Below are 14,625 nucleotides of genomic sequence, written 5' to 3'. Positions count from 1 at the left end.
ATGGGAATTATTTTCTTGGTAAAGATGCCAGCATATGGGCATGGTGGCTCGAAGATCACTCACTATGCACTCCAAATTTGAACTATAGATCTTATATAACTTAGGAGAGGCACGATCGAAAACCAATTTAAAATTTTAGCACGTTGTAGGTAAATAACGAATCATTTCCCGACCTATGTTTACAGAGCAATTTTTCTCATTTTTTTTTGCAATATACCGTAGAGTTCCTTAAATAACATTTTACAAGAGTTTGTATACAAGGCGACCAACGATTAAGTTTAAAATTCTAACATAAAGTTCCTATAAAATACAATTGAAAAATAAATGAGAAATAAGGCCAATTATTATTATCTGTTGGCCGTGAGTCGACGAAAGTACCTTTTTTATGTAAATAACTTCATAATATTATGATTACATGCCAAATTTGCACATTTTTAAATATATCAGGAAGTAGAGTGCTATTTTTCTTAATACGTCCCTGAAATGTACACTCTTGCCTAGATTTTCTCTTATCTATTACAATCAAATAATAGCTTATGCTGAAATTCATAAGATTCATAATAATAATATTAATGTAAATGTTTTGAGTGGAGGAATCGTTTCTTAAAAATTTTAAAGCTAATTATGCGTCCATCTTTAATATCGTCTACCTCTAGTATAAGGAGTAGTTTCAACGATACAGTCATATCGAAGCGATCCTTTCTCAAAAAGGCTATGTACAATTGTTTTTCTTTTCAACGCCATAACATTCTTTAACAAATTCCCTATAATTTTTGTCTTGACCCCATGTTTCTATATTTTAAAATAAAACAGTTAAAAGGGGTGCACATTGCCACGTGGTCCTCATACAAATCGTACCGAAGATCATGAAATTCGTCAAGCACAAGTCATTAAATTTGGGTACTACCTAAATAGGGTTTTATTGCCCACCCTTAAATTCGACAAAAGAACCGAGGAAAATTAAATTGAGGTAAATTCTACAAATTTGGGTACTTTGGGTTCTTACGGTAAAACCTTGTGCAAATTTGAAATGAGGTTTCATAGTCATCCCTTGATTTCAACAAACCATTTTTGTCTTGTCTACTGCCGAGAACGTTTGTAACATACAAGCACGTTTTTCATCCCACAAGATGAACGTTATTAGGCTGAATGGTGTCATTTATGGCAAACATCACGATTTAATGACCAGAAATGGAAGTGTGTTTCTGTGCACAGTGCCTGGATGTCCTGTAAAAGTGATCATATTCTTTGGAAGACACGAGGTGAGGAAGGTCGGGAGACACAACCACAGAAAATGTCGATAGACATGCAATGGTCGAGAAAAGGTACACGATGGTAAACTTTAAGGGGGAGAAGCAGGTGAAAAACGGCAACAGAAAGTGTGATTTTGAAAAAAAGTTGGGCGATTTTGTGCAGAAGTCGCATAATTTTCATTAGAAGCTGCTGGGGACTGATGGATCTAGGAAAATGTTTAGTATGTAAAAAGCCGTTTATTTAAAAATTAAGGTTCAGTATTATTTTCGTAGAAATGTACCTTTGATTTTTGATTTACGTTACTAGTACTCTTAGAAATATTAATAATCTTGTAATTTTAGTATTGTTTACTGAAATAAATAAATTATTAGTTTTTATGTGGAGTAATTCTTTGATATTGACCATAACATTTCCTTTGCCTTCGACACTGACCATTTTTCTCTATTAAGCTTATTGAATAAAGTTGATGGCAATATGTGAGATGCAATGTGTCATGTAGTGGTCAATGCTGATTTCAAAGACAATACTCGTCTTTTAATTATTTTATTGATACCCATAATTAAGGTACAGGGTACGCGAGAATGTATACACCCCATAAGAGGAAAAAATGTGTTTAATAAAAAGGTACGTAGAATTTTCCTAAAAATTTTATGATGTTAAAAAAAGCAATTGCATATTGTCTTTTGAAAATGTGCCCAAAAATCCCGTTATTTGTTAATATAACACCCCACATATCATAATTTCTATACAGGATGTATCCTAAACATCTGGCAAAAATTCAAGGAGTGGTTCCTCAGATATTTTTATGAAGAAAAGTTCATATAAACATTTGGGGAAAATGCTTCCTAAAGGAGCTAGGCCCTTTCAAATGGGGCTCCCGGAAGACGGTTTTTCGCCAATATTTTTAAAACCGTCCACACTGAAATTATGAAAGGTATATTGCATAAACTTTTGACGCTAAATCAGAATCTGAGTTCAGAATTGCAAAAATTTTAATCAGAAATATATCGTACTGGAGGGGTTAGGGGTAAAAATTACCCCATTTTTACTAATAGTAATTTTTTGTCATTTCCATTTTAGAATATAATGCCTGAAGCATATTTACGTAAAAAAGATACTCTTGGTCGATATCGATAGGATCAATTGTTTTCGAGAAAATTGTAAAATGCTTTTGGACAATAATAATATTATGGTACTTTATTAACTAAATACTTTTCCTTATTACATGTAAAGCATCTTTATCTACAAAAACTGTTGAAAATCACCACCACCAGCTAGAATACAGGAATCTAATCTTCTCCTCATTGACTGTCGAGTTCTTTTAAAAATACCAGGGTCGTTTCTTATTACATTACACCCTACAATTATTCAATTTCTCAAAAAATCTTCCACATTTTCCACTGGAGTAACGGAAACTAAGCACTTCAGGTAGGTGGTGGTCATTTCCAACAGTTTTTGTAGATGAGGATGCTTTACATGTAATAGGGAAAAATATTTAGTTAATAAAGTAGCATAACATTATTATTGTAGGAAAACATTGTGCAATTTTCTCGAAAACTATTGGTCCTATCGATATTGACCAAGAGTATCTTTTTTACGTAAACATGCTTCAGACATCATATTGTAAAATGGAAATGACATAAAAATTACTATGAGCAAATATGGGGTAATTTTTACCCCTAACCCTTCCGGTATGGTATACTTCTGATTAAAATTTTACAATTCTAGACTCAGATTCTGATTCAGCATCAAAAGTTTATGCAATATACCAAATTTCATAATTTCAGTGTGGACGGTTCCGAAAATATTGGCGAAAAACCGTCTTCCGGGAGCCCCATTTGAAAGGGCCTAGCTCCTTTAGGAAGCATTTTTCCCCAAATGTTTATATGAACTTTTCTTCATAAAAATATCTGAGGAACCACTCCTTGAATTTTTGCCGCATGTTTAGGGAACACCCTGTATATGAGGCTTTTAATTCAGATTTAAAAAAATATATTTTTATGACATTATTTGTAACAATTTTCACCCAAGCAAAGAATGCCTATTCCATAAGAACAACGTGCTAGATAAAGAACACCGCTGAACCCATGAGAAAATTATGGAACAAAAATTCTCAATTGACTTCCTAAAGTATAGATTTCTAGGCCAATGAAGAATTTACGTTCCATAAATTCACATAGGTTTTACTGTGTTCTTTGTCTTGCAGGTAATTTTTATGGACCAGAAACTTTATTATTTCCGTGAAGACTATTAGAGATAATATAATTAAATCACATACATGTACAGTGTGACTCCAAATTGTCCCCTCCTTTGTTATTATTACTGTTATTATTATTATTATTATTATTATTAATTATATTAATTATCTTATTATTTATTTATTATATTATTTATTATATTATTATATTATTTATTTCCTATAAACAAACAAGGTTTTTTATTGTTTATCTAGTATGAAACTGAATTCGTATTGCATTTTTGACATATATTTTTTTCTATTCATAGCTCTTTCTCTAAAACTAATCGATCGATTTTAAATCGCATTACACTATTAAATGTAGTTTTGAAACGCCTTTAATTTGAGGTGATACTTGACCCGTGCCTCAATTTAAAGAAATCAGCCCTTCCGGTCTACTGGTAATGTAAACTACATTTAGAGGAATAAACAAACGTCAATAGATAGTATTTTTTTGTCCTATTTAATGCTGCTTTTGAATTTTAAGAAAATAATTATTTGTTAATAAGTTTAGGGGGGGGGGGGGGGGGGGGGTGACAATTTAGAGCCGCGCTGTATATTTGAAACCACAATGATAATGCGGTTTACAGGAACAACAATATTGTAATGGATCTTAAAGCAGCAAACTCACGAACCACTTGCGAAGTAATTTATTTCACTGTTTAGTAATAATACACCTTAATCAAGCTATACAATCAAGACTCTCCAACGAAGTGGACATCAACGCGACTATTCGGCCAAAAGAATTTAAACGTTTTACGCAGTTCTTATATACTAAAACCCAGGCCTAAAGTCCAATCCTATAACCCAGAGGCGTGCTACAACTAAAAGATAGTTATCGGCTACACTGCATCTATGAAATGAAGAAATTAGTCATAACGGCAGGCCCCACAAAAAAGGCAGCAAAAAATGTCTTGAGTCCTAATAAACCGCCAGTGGCCCGATATGTTAAAAATGTTAAAATTTCTTATTAATCCTAAACTTCAATGTGCGTTTTCATATACATTTTCTGTAATGGAAGGCCCTAATAAATTCCGAACCATTGTTATGGCCATGTTTATCTCTGACCCATTTTTTGCGGGCCTTGCCGTGATGGCTCATTTCTTCATTTTATAGACGCAGTATAGTTTATTATCAATATCTATAAAGCGGAACACTTAGATGAGGAGCAAAATTGTTTTTTATAGGGGCATTGAAGTCAGATTGATATAACAAAAGTTGACCTTGCTTAAACTTTAGTTCTTTGAAAAATAAATGGGAGAAATTTTATTACACCAGGTAACTCAAATTTGGGATAATCAGCATGCCGTCTAAACTACTTAGAAAAAGGGTAATGGTCATGGGCGTAACATAAGGGCACACTGCAAAATACCGATAGCCCCATTTTCACTAAAACAAAGGTGACTTTCAGTCTTATCTCAAAAAGACGATGTATAGTACTTTTGATACGACACAGGTTTCTAGGTCTTCAAATAAAATATGTCAGTTAACAGCATGCACAATATCTGCAAATCGGTTTAAAGAAACCGAAGAGCAATAAATTCGGACAAATACGAGTCATTAAATTTGGGTACTACCTAACAAGATATTTATAGCCACCCCTTGGTTTGGACCAACCACTCTTGTTTAGTCAGCTTTCGACAACGTCTCTAACAGTCAAGTACTTTCTCCATCTCATAAAATGATAGTTTTTAAATTGAATGGTGTGAGGTATATCAAGCAGCGTTACGTGAAGTCTAATGGGAGAAGTGTGTTTTTGTGCAGTGTGCCTGGATGTTGTGTGAAAATTATCACGTCCGTTAACAGATATGTGATGAAGAAGATCGGAAAACACTACCATAGCACGTTAAGAAAGAGGCGCAATGCTCTAAAAAGGTCCATGATACCAAAATTTAAAAATAAGAAGAGTATGCCGAGGGTGCCCAAATTGAAGAAGCCGGAGATAGAAGTGAAGTACGACTGCACACTATGCGAATATGATCGGAAGATGAGCGATTTTGCAAAAAGGTTGTATGATTTTGAAAAGCAGTTGCGCCATTTTGATCAGAAATTGTTTTACGCATTAAATGATCTGTGCGAAAATAAGGAGAAGATTGCAGGAAAATTGGACTATTGAAGCCGGGATAGTGCATAGTTTATATAAAAATATTTATCCAAAGACTATTGCAATTTTGATGAAGTGTTCCTCTGCATTTTTTACATTCCTATTATTCTTGAAAATATTGATAATTTTGTAAGCTTAATATTAATTATTGAAATAAATTAATTATAAATTTTTATTTGCAATAAATCTTAGATGTTGACCATGACGTCACATGTTGTCCTTCATTAAGCTTTATTCAATCAACTGGGTGAGAATATGTGAGATCTAATATGGCATGTGATGGTCAATGCTTATTTTGTAGATTATCGTTGTTTTTTAATTCCTTTATCGACACCCTTCGTTTGTCCAATACTAGAAAAAGGCTACTTCTTGGCTTACAAGATTTGCTCCAAAACGCTTCTGAAATATCTACAGAATTAGGCGACAGTCGCTTTAAAAATTTCATTAAAATTTTAACCAAGCCTCATTGAATGATTGATGATTGAAAAAAATCTTGCTTTAGACCGCCCCATTAAATCTATAGATAAACCATCAATTCACTAACACTTTTATAAGCCTCTTGACAAAAATCCCTTCAAAATCGTCACTAAATATTAAAGTTTTGTCCCTAAAACTACCTCAGTGATCCAAAGAAATCCTAAAATTTGACTCTAGTCAAGTTAATATGCTAAAAAAGGTTTTCACAACTAAATGAAGCTTAATAGCTCCAAAAAAGTCGTCTATGTAACCTTTATTTATTTTCTAATCAAAAGACCCTTCAGAATTCTAAAAACCTTTTGGGAATCACCAATTTATTAAGCACCTTAGAAAATATTGAAAAAATTTTGGAAAGAATAAAAAAAACATGAAATATTGAATATTTCAATCTTCGTTGCAATTCTTCAAAGAAAAATCTTTAATTTTGAGATCGAAGGACAATGCAGTGCTCTTAAATGAATCAATAAAATTTTAAAAAATACGTTATAATTTTAAAAAATCCCAAAAATGTCGTTAAAATTCGCTTAAAATCGCTTAAAATTTCCTGAACATGATTGAGCAACTCCAAAATTCATATCCGCTTTAAAGACCATCGTAGATCTTGAATAATTATTTTGAAATATTTCTCGCAATTTTTATAGGAACATAAAAATGATCCCAATAACCTATATGAATTTACTGGAATTATTAATTATTAAGAAAAAGGTTTTCCCGAGAAAAAAAGGTTCGATATTATAATAAGAAAAGGAGAAATATAGACAATGGATGACCTACTTTTTTTAACAATTAGTAAATATCTTAAAAAGTCTATCACAGCCCATTTGGGTCCAATTTTTCTTTTAAGGATGTGATTAATAACAAATAGGCCTTAAAATATCAACACTTCAAATCCTGATTTTATTCCATAAGTCACACAATTACTGAGCCAATAAGGCATTCTCTTAATAGATCAAACCAAAGTCCAAGGCAAAAGCTGACTAGCTAGAAACCTGATCTCATTAAAAACAAATCTTTATCGCTAAACCGACATTTAGTATATTCTTTGTTAACTGAAAAGAGCTTACTATTGACCTGAATACCATCACATTTTTGTCCAAAACGTCTTACATTACTCATAGTGATAGTATCTCAATCAGTTCTATATACTTTTATCTACGCACTTTGCCCCATAAAATTAGATTCATATCTATCACTCGTTAGCTTGTTTCTACTGAATGTATTCCATGACAAAGATTAGTTATTAATGGATAGTTTAATACTCGAAGGTTATAAATATCTCTATCACTACTTCAAATCAAATGGGTATATCGTTTGGATATGCGACATTCCAGAATGTCGTGTTAAAGTGACTACTTCTGTGGATAGAATAATGGTAAAGAAAACTGGGAAACATGTGCATGTCCAGATGGGAAGGAGTGCTCCGGGACGATCATTGTTGGCAGACTACAGGAGGAAGAAAGGAAAGGAACTGACTGAAAGGGAGAAAATGTGTAATATCAAAAAGCAAGCGGAAGCTGAAAAAAGAAAGTGCGATTTTAATCGAAAAATGAGGGAAACCATTTTGAGGGTGAATTTTTTGAATCAGATTTGTGACAGTGAGTTTTGTAGAGATAAAGTGAATTAATTACTACTATTTAGTTATCTATATTTTATTTACTAGATTGTCCTGTATTTACATAAATTTTATCCACATTATTTACATAAAATATTCTGAAATAGATTAAATGTACCTATGTTACATTAATGTTTAGTATAGTGAATCCTAAGTATATCAAATCTGCATTTCAATATTGCATAGTGCATTCAATTGTTCGTATCTATGTATCATAATAAAGCAATTTAGTTCTCTTCCACGTGAGTTTATTACTTTACCATTTCCTGATAAAATGTAAGTTCGAATAAAATTCTAAATCAATTAAGAGTAGACGCCCTATTTTACCTATCTATTATATTGATTCAGGAACTAGTAGCCTAAGGAGGAAAAGGTCATTTTATGGCAGGATTAAATCATTAGTTCAACGTGTGATGAATGAATAAATAAATATTAATTATAACTAAAGCTAATAAATAAAGAAAAAGTTGTTTAATGTTACAAATTCTTGATTTAATGGTGACTAAAATTTGTATATGTGATTTTAAGAATTAAAGGTAACTTATGCTAAGATCGACAGTCCAATATTAAAATGGAATAAGAATTATGCTTTACGTTTAGTTCATGTGTTGGCAAATTCATATTTCAAATGCTTTGATGCCTCACAGAATCCAGAACCCCTTGAACTAAAATGTTTAAATAGTTTCGAAATTTCTGATCGAGTTTCTATTGAAGGTTCCTTAGATAGAAACTCCAGATTGGTTAGGAAAAAATCCTGAGTTCTGACTTTTAATTTAATTCGTTTCTTATTCACTGATTGTAATATCAAGTATTCTATTTATTAAGTTTCCCAGGAAACTTCTACAGGAAAAAATTAAGGATATTGAAAATTACTATTAAAATTTAAACATCAATAAATATTTTACAAAAGATATAATCTTCATGTGCCTTTCAGTCTTAAAAGTTATATTATGTTCTTCGACAGATAACCATAAACAGCCGATAAAGATCGATTCTTTACAAGTGACTCAAAAACATGTATAAAAATACTAAAAAAATTGTATTTGTTCTTGTTTTTGTATTAAACTAAAGTTTTCTTTATGCATGTTAACACGGAATTAATTTCTATAAACGTCAATATTAACACACATATTATAACGATCTTTTAAATGTGGATAATAACTTCGCGAATGCTACAATATGAAAATTGTTCAGTTAGAAAGATGGATAAAGAGTTTATTTCATATATAATTAAAGGCAATGAGAGAATAAATAAATATTAATAAATATTGGAATAAAAAATTCCTCTAAGGCAGCAAATTCTTGATTGAATGGTGACTAGAGTTTGCATTAGTAATTCTATGAATTACGAACAAGATATAACGAAAATCGCCAGTCCAATGCGAAGATTGAATAAAAATATAAAATATATAAAAATATGCCTATCCTACGATACATGCAAGTATTCCCAACCTTACTTTTACTGTACAAAATCTTTAATCCAAATACAAAAAAAATTTAAACAAAAATAACAACTCTCATTGTCATAAATCTTTAATAAATATAGGAATGTCAAATATCTATGATATCACATCAAATTTTCGTCTATTTCCAGCCTACATAAACTAATCTAGGTCCTTGGGTCCATTTATATATAGACCCTGCATGTGTGTTCCTTTCCCCTTTCTACCATAATAACAAAATCCCAAAAATAGCCTTTATTTTCTATTCAGCTACATTGGTTTAAACCAAATTAGCCTCCATTACTGTGTTTACTCTCTCCCACATTGACGTCAGTACCTATTGGAAATAACGTCATTTGCACCCTACTTACACGGAGGACCAAAAATCAAATCCGTGTATAAAATATGTCTAGGAAGAGCCAGACATAAGAGCTTTTTCAACTTAATAAAATTGGCAAAATACCAACCAAGCACGCAACTTGTGCAAGAAACAAACCAATGAGTCACTATTGCTCCAACCTACGACACCCTACATCCAGACGCCGGGCCCCGGAGTATTTCAATGAACAAGATCATGCGCCTTGACCGGAAAATCTCCCCTTGAAAAGTCCGGTTTTCTCATTAAACCGGCTCCTACGTAGATCCAGGAGCTGGAACGATAAGACATATAGATCTGGCAGTTAATAATATCATAATTTTTGTGAAGTTATCTATTAAAATTAAGGTGAATAGTGCTGAAAGGGCCACAGGACTAAGCAGGTAAGGTATCGTTTCTCGATTTTTATGGTGTTTATTCTAGAAAATGGGGCAAATTTCAAATAATTTAAATAATTGGTGAAAAGACTGAGATGTAATCTATGCACTAAGGGCATAAAATTTACAACCTTTATTCGGCCAATTTATTAAAAGCCTCAATTTAGGGTTATTCTAGGCTGCGGCGTCAGTCTGACGTCAGCGTCTGGAATTTCTGATATCAACAGATTCTGCATTGTTCAACTAATCAGTAACTCAGTCACTGAGTTTTATCAGCTTTAGTTATGCGATAAAGTTTGCGTTAAGAACTTAAACAATAATAAAATATCATGTTTATACTTTTTCATTATGTTAATGATTACTTGATGAAATTACTTTTTAAAGTATATAAACTTGAAAGAATGACAAGAGAAAAATAATTATCTTTTGAAATCTGGTTTGCTGGTAAGAAAATTTCCACAACTTTAGAACCAGCCTATATATGTATGTATATCAATCGTTTAAAAGGGTAAAACTGTTAATGTTTCCAGGATAAACGAAGCGTCATAGAACAGAATTAAAACTGTCTGAATATGTATCAAAAAGTGATTTTAGTCTTCTTTTATTTATATATAGAATAAAAATTCGAGGTATCCAGTTCTTTTCTTGAAAGTTTGAAATAGCGATTGAAATTTACAAAATTATTATGTTAAACGTTTTTATTAGCAACATACTTGATAATTTAAGCAAAAACAAATTATCGACTGAAAACTACTGATTGAAATTTAAATATTTAATAATGGCTTCGGCAAATATTTTTCTTGGCTTTGAACCTCTGTTGTTCTGATTTACATGCCTCTCAGCCCCTTAAATCAATTTCTTCTCACCTTAACGCAAACGAAAACCTTGAACTCATATAAATTTAATTATGAAATATTTTTTATGGGTTTACCGAATAAATTGCCACTAACTCACCCAATTCCCTTAATAAAGCAGATAGATAACCAAGGCCAAATTGAGACATAAAATAATTTATTACAGCTGTTTGATTCGTTTAGAAAGGAGATATCATATTCATTCACTTTGTATATTGTTAGTGGCAAGTTTTCCGCTTCTCTTGACGCAAAATAATACATTTTGTTTTTCTTTTAACTAATCTTCTAATTACCTTTAAATTTGCTTTTAGGCCTTTTTCTTAGGATTTTCCCATTACTTTGGTTAATATGTAATATAAGTCTATTAAGTTGGTTTTAATTATGAACATGTCCACTCTGGTGCCAAGAACACGAATTTAGTCATCCTTTTCACACGCTACAACGATAACAACAGCAGCAACAGTATCTAAATTTTAAACTAGACTTACTATCAAGACACACGTTGTGTATGGGTCACTTCGAAACATCAAAGCGATTTTGAATAACGGAATATTCATAAATATGAATGAATGTTTATCAAATATCGCGGACGCCGTCATCCGCTCTAGGAGTGAATGTGTTAATAATCAATATTTAACTAAATACGTCTCATTGTAGTTCGGTAATCTGACCCCAATTACCTCACTTCATCACTAGGATGAATAACCGTATTATTTCCAGATAAAACCTTTTTAAAAGTTAATCATTTTTGGGTTAATGTCCCTGGCGCTTGTCCTTTATTATATGGAAAGGCTCCGAATTTCCTAGATCTATTTATTGAGCTGTCTAGTTGGAGGCTCTAAATTTATGGTCTTCCATGCTGACTGCATATTTAAAGAGTCTAAGGAAAATTCAGGATGCATTGACGTGGATTTCTTTGAAAGGGCTTGGAGAGGAAAATGTCTAGTTGGGGTTCAAGATAAATTGGCGTTGAACTATGTATTAAAAATAAATAATAAAAGCGAACTCTGACTGGAAATTGAAGGTAGGAGAATACTGATTGGAATAACTTACAAAAAACTTCTTTCTGAACAATAAATTTCGAGATTTTGTTTTCCTTTCGCCTTTTTCCTGTTCACAAAATGACTAATTTGTCTCGTTTCTTAGTTACCAGAACGTGAAAATGTAGGTAAAAAAATCCAGTTAAATTCTGACAAATATTGAAATAGAGTATGTTCAGTTACGTACTGAACAATCGTAATTTCGTTCGATTACTCAGTAAGCGTTCATTCGACCGAACTTTTGTAACATTTTGCAATTCATTTATTTTGTTGATGTTTGCCCATGGCATTTTTCTAGCCTTGGTTCAGGCTTTAATAATTGAAATTTGCCCCTTGTGTACACGGTGTTCCTATATTAAGGTGATAAATACGAAAAAATAAGCTAAAAGTGCTGATGCAAACGTAGATTGAAAGGTTCTTCATTTTTCAGATACAGAGTGTTAAGAAAATTAGTTTAAGAGAATTGTATAGAATTCGCCATATATCATCTATTTCATAATGACATGGAGGTTCGAAACTATTTTACAAAAATCCAAAACTTTACACAACACTTACAATTCGCATCGAATCGAGCGCTTCAAAAAAATATTAACGTTAACACCCTCTGTATCTCAGAAACGAGTACTTTTTCAATTTGCAATTCTAATAAAATCATTTTTCATATTTTTTGCTTGGATTTCTGGACGCCCTGTATGCCCATTCCTTTGAGAGTAAATTTGAAATTAAGAAGTGTCTGCTGTTATTTTGTATCTTGCCAACAATGCGAGTTTTTAATCCTTCCTCAGCTTGAAACCTTCGCACACGAAGCATGAAACTGCAACTGGTTGTTGTGGAAACTGGGGACAAGTGGAGAAAAGCATTAATCAGGTAAGTGAGATTCTCCCTATACACAGTAGGAACCTATTATGGATAAAACTGGGAGTACACACAAATTTTGTCAATCTGTGTAGATCAGATTGGGTTCAAATAAAATCACTGATAAGAAATCAGGAACTGTAATACTAGCTGTACGTCCCACGTTAGTACCGCTGATACCTTTAGTACTTACCTATACATATCAAAAGCAGGACATACGAGGAGAGTACCTACCTAACGGTATCTGGTATAACGTTCTGGTTTAGTACTACAGTGTTTTTAATATAATATTTGATATAGTGTGTATATATACTTAAGACAATTTTAAATAGTCAATGATGCCTCCTCTAAAGAAATCTGTCAGTGAAAGTGTTATTACCCCTCATATACAGTGTGTAGTGTTCCCGAAATATGGGAGAAGTGTCAGTGAGTGTTTTGAAGACCCAAAAAGGACGTTTCATTCATTTGTTGGAGATGGATTCATATATCATGGGTGAGCGTAACAAACAATAATTATTATCATCATGAAAAAATTTCATGTTTGTTATGTTATTATCTCTCGCTATGACTAAATGGTATAAATCAACAACATAGCATTACTTATTATCGCGTATAAAGAGCTTCTGGAAAAAGCTGTCTTACATATATGTATACATAAGCACAAAGAGGTGTTTGTTTTAAACCTATTAATTATTAAATATTTTAGTCTGGTTTATTAAAGTGTAATCGTGAGCAACAATGGCGAGTAACGTCCAAGAAAAGGACAATTTAATTGGGTAAGTCTTTAAGCAGCACTCTGTTTAAACAGTGTATTCAAATGCTGCAAAACAAGTTTTTATGAGGTGTTAAAATGCCCTGATTAACTAAAAGAAAAATAACTTTAAATGTGCGAAACAATAGTACGTAATACCATCGAGCTTAATATAAATAAACTACCAGACGTCTGTTTCGTGTCAGATATGCGAAATATGTAGGAATTTGATTCAGCTTTAATATAAATTAATCGAACTGCTTCAATAATGGTACAATCTATTTTTGAAATAAAATAAACTACGTTCATTGATTAAGGAAAAATTGTAATACATACTTCCATGATCCAACTGAATACTAATTAATTTCAAAGGAATGCTTGATGCGTTTAGCACAACGAAATATACTTTACTCGCAGGTTAATACATGTAAACTACATGAATCAGATTCGCTTAAGTGGGTACTTAATCCTTGGAACTACTTAATTCCGGCTTAGGACGTATTTAATAGAATTTCCTACAAAAATTAATGTGTTAATAAAAGAGCCAGACAACCTTGCGAATGGGCTTGAGACTCACATTCGAATTATTCAAATAAGTCTAGATTTAAAATTATTGGAACATAATATTCTATTTGTAATACAAAAATTTTGAAAAATTTTCAATATCTCCAGAAATCTCTTTGCAATTGCAAAAATTTTAGAAACCTTAATTCTCTAGGGGATTCCGAGACTTTGAGTAGTTCCGGGTTAAATAATATATGAGTTCACAAGTGTTTTATTAGATTACAGATTTATACTCATTGAGTTTTGAAATATATGTATTCATAAATTCTTCTGAATTGTACTTGAAGACTTCGAGAGAAAACTAATACGCACACTCTCCTGGTTTCAAAAATGATGCATGTATGAACTTGCTATTCAACGACATTTTTCTCTGAGATTTGAATAAAAATTTAGAAACAAACTAAGCAACTAATATTTTAAAGTAACTCCTGTAGTATAATTCGCAACTTTTTTGTGAAAAAACAGAGGTGTCGGTACCATGATCAAATGTCTAAAGAAATATAAACATGACTCCAGTCAACAAATTAATTTTTAAACACATTTTATCAGCACTTAATTGCAGTCTACACCACTAATATTTACAGGAACTTAACGCCTGAAGGTTTCTTTACTTTCTCTAGGATGGACAAACATAGTTACGGAAAAAAAACAGAGGCGTACTTGACTCGAAATAGCTTATCCCA

This window comes from Euwallacea similis, chromosome 36 (genome assembly GCF_039881205.1).
Source record: "Euwallacea similis isolate ESF13 chromosome 36, ESF131.1, whole genome shotgun sequence".
NCBI classification, from domain to species: Eukaryota; Metazoa; Arthropoda; class Insecta; order Coleoptera; family Curculionidae; genus Euwallacea; species Euwallacea similis.
Note: the sequence above shows the minus strand (reverse complement) of the source record.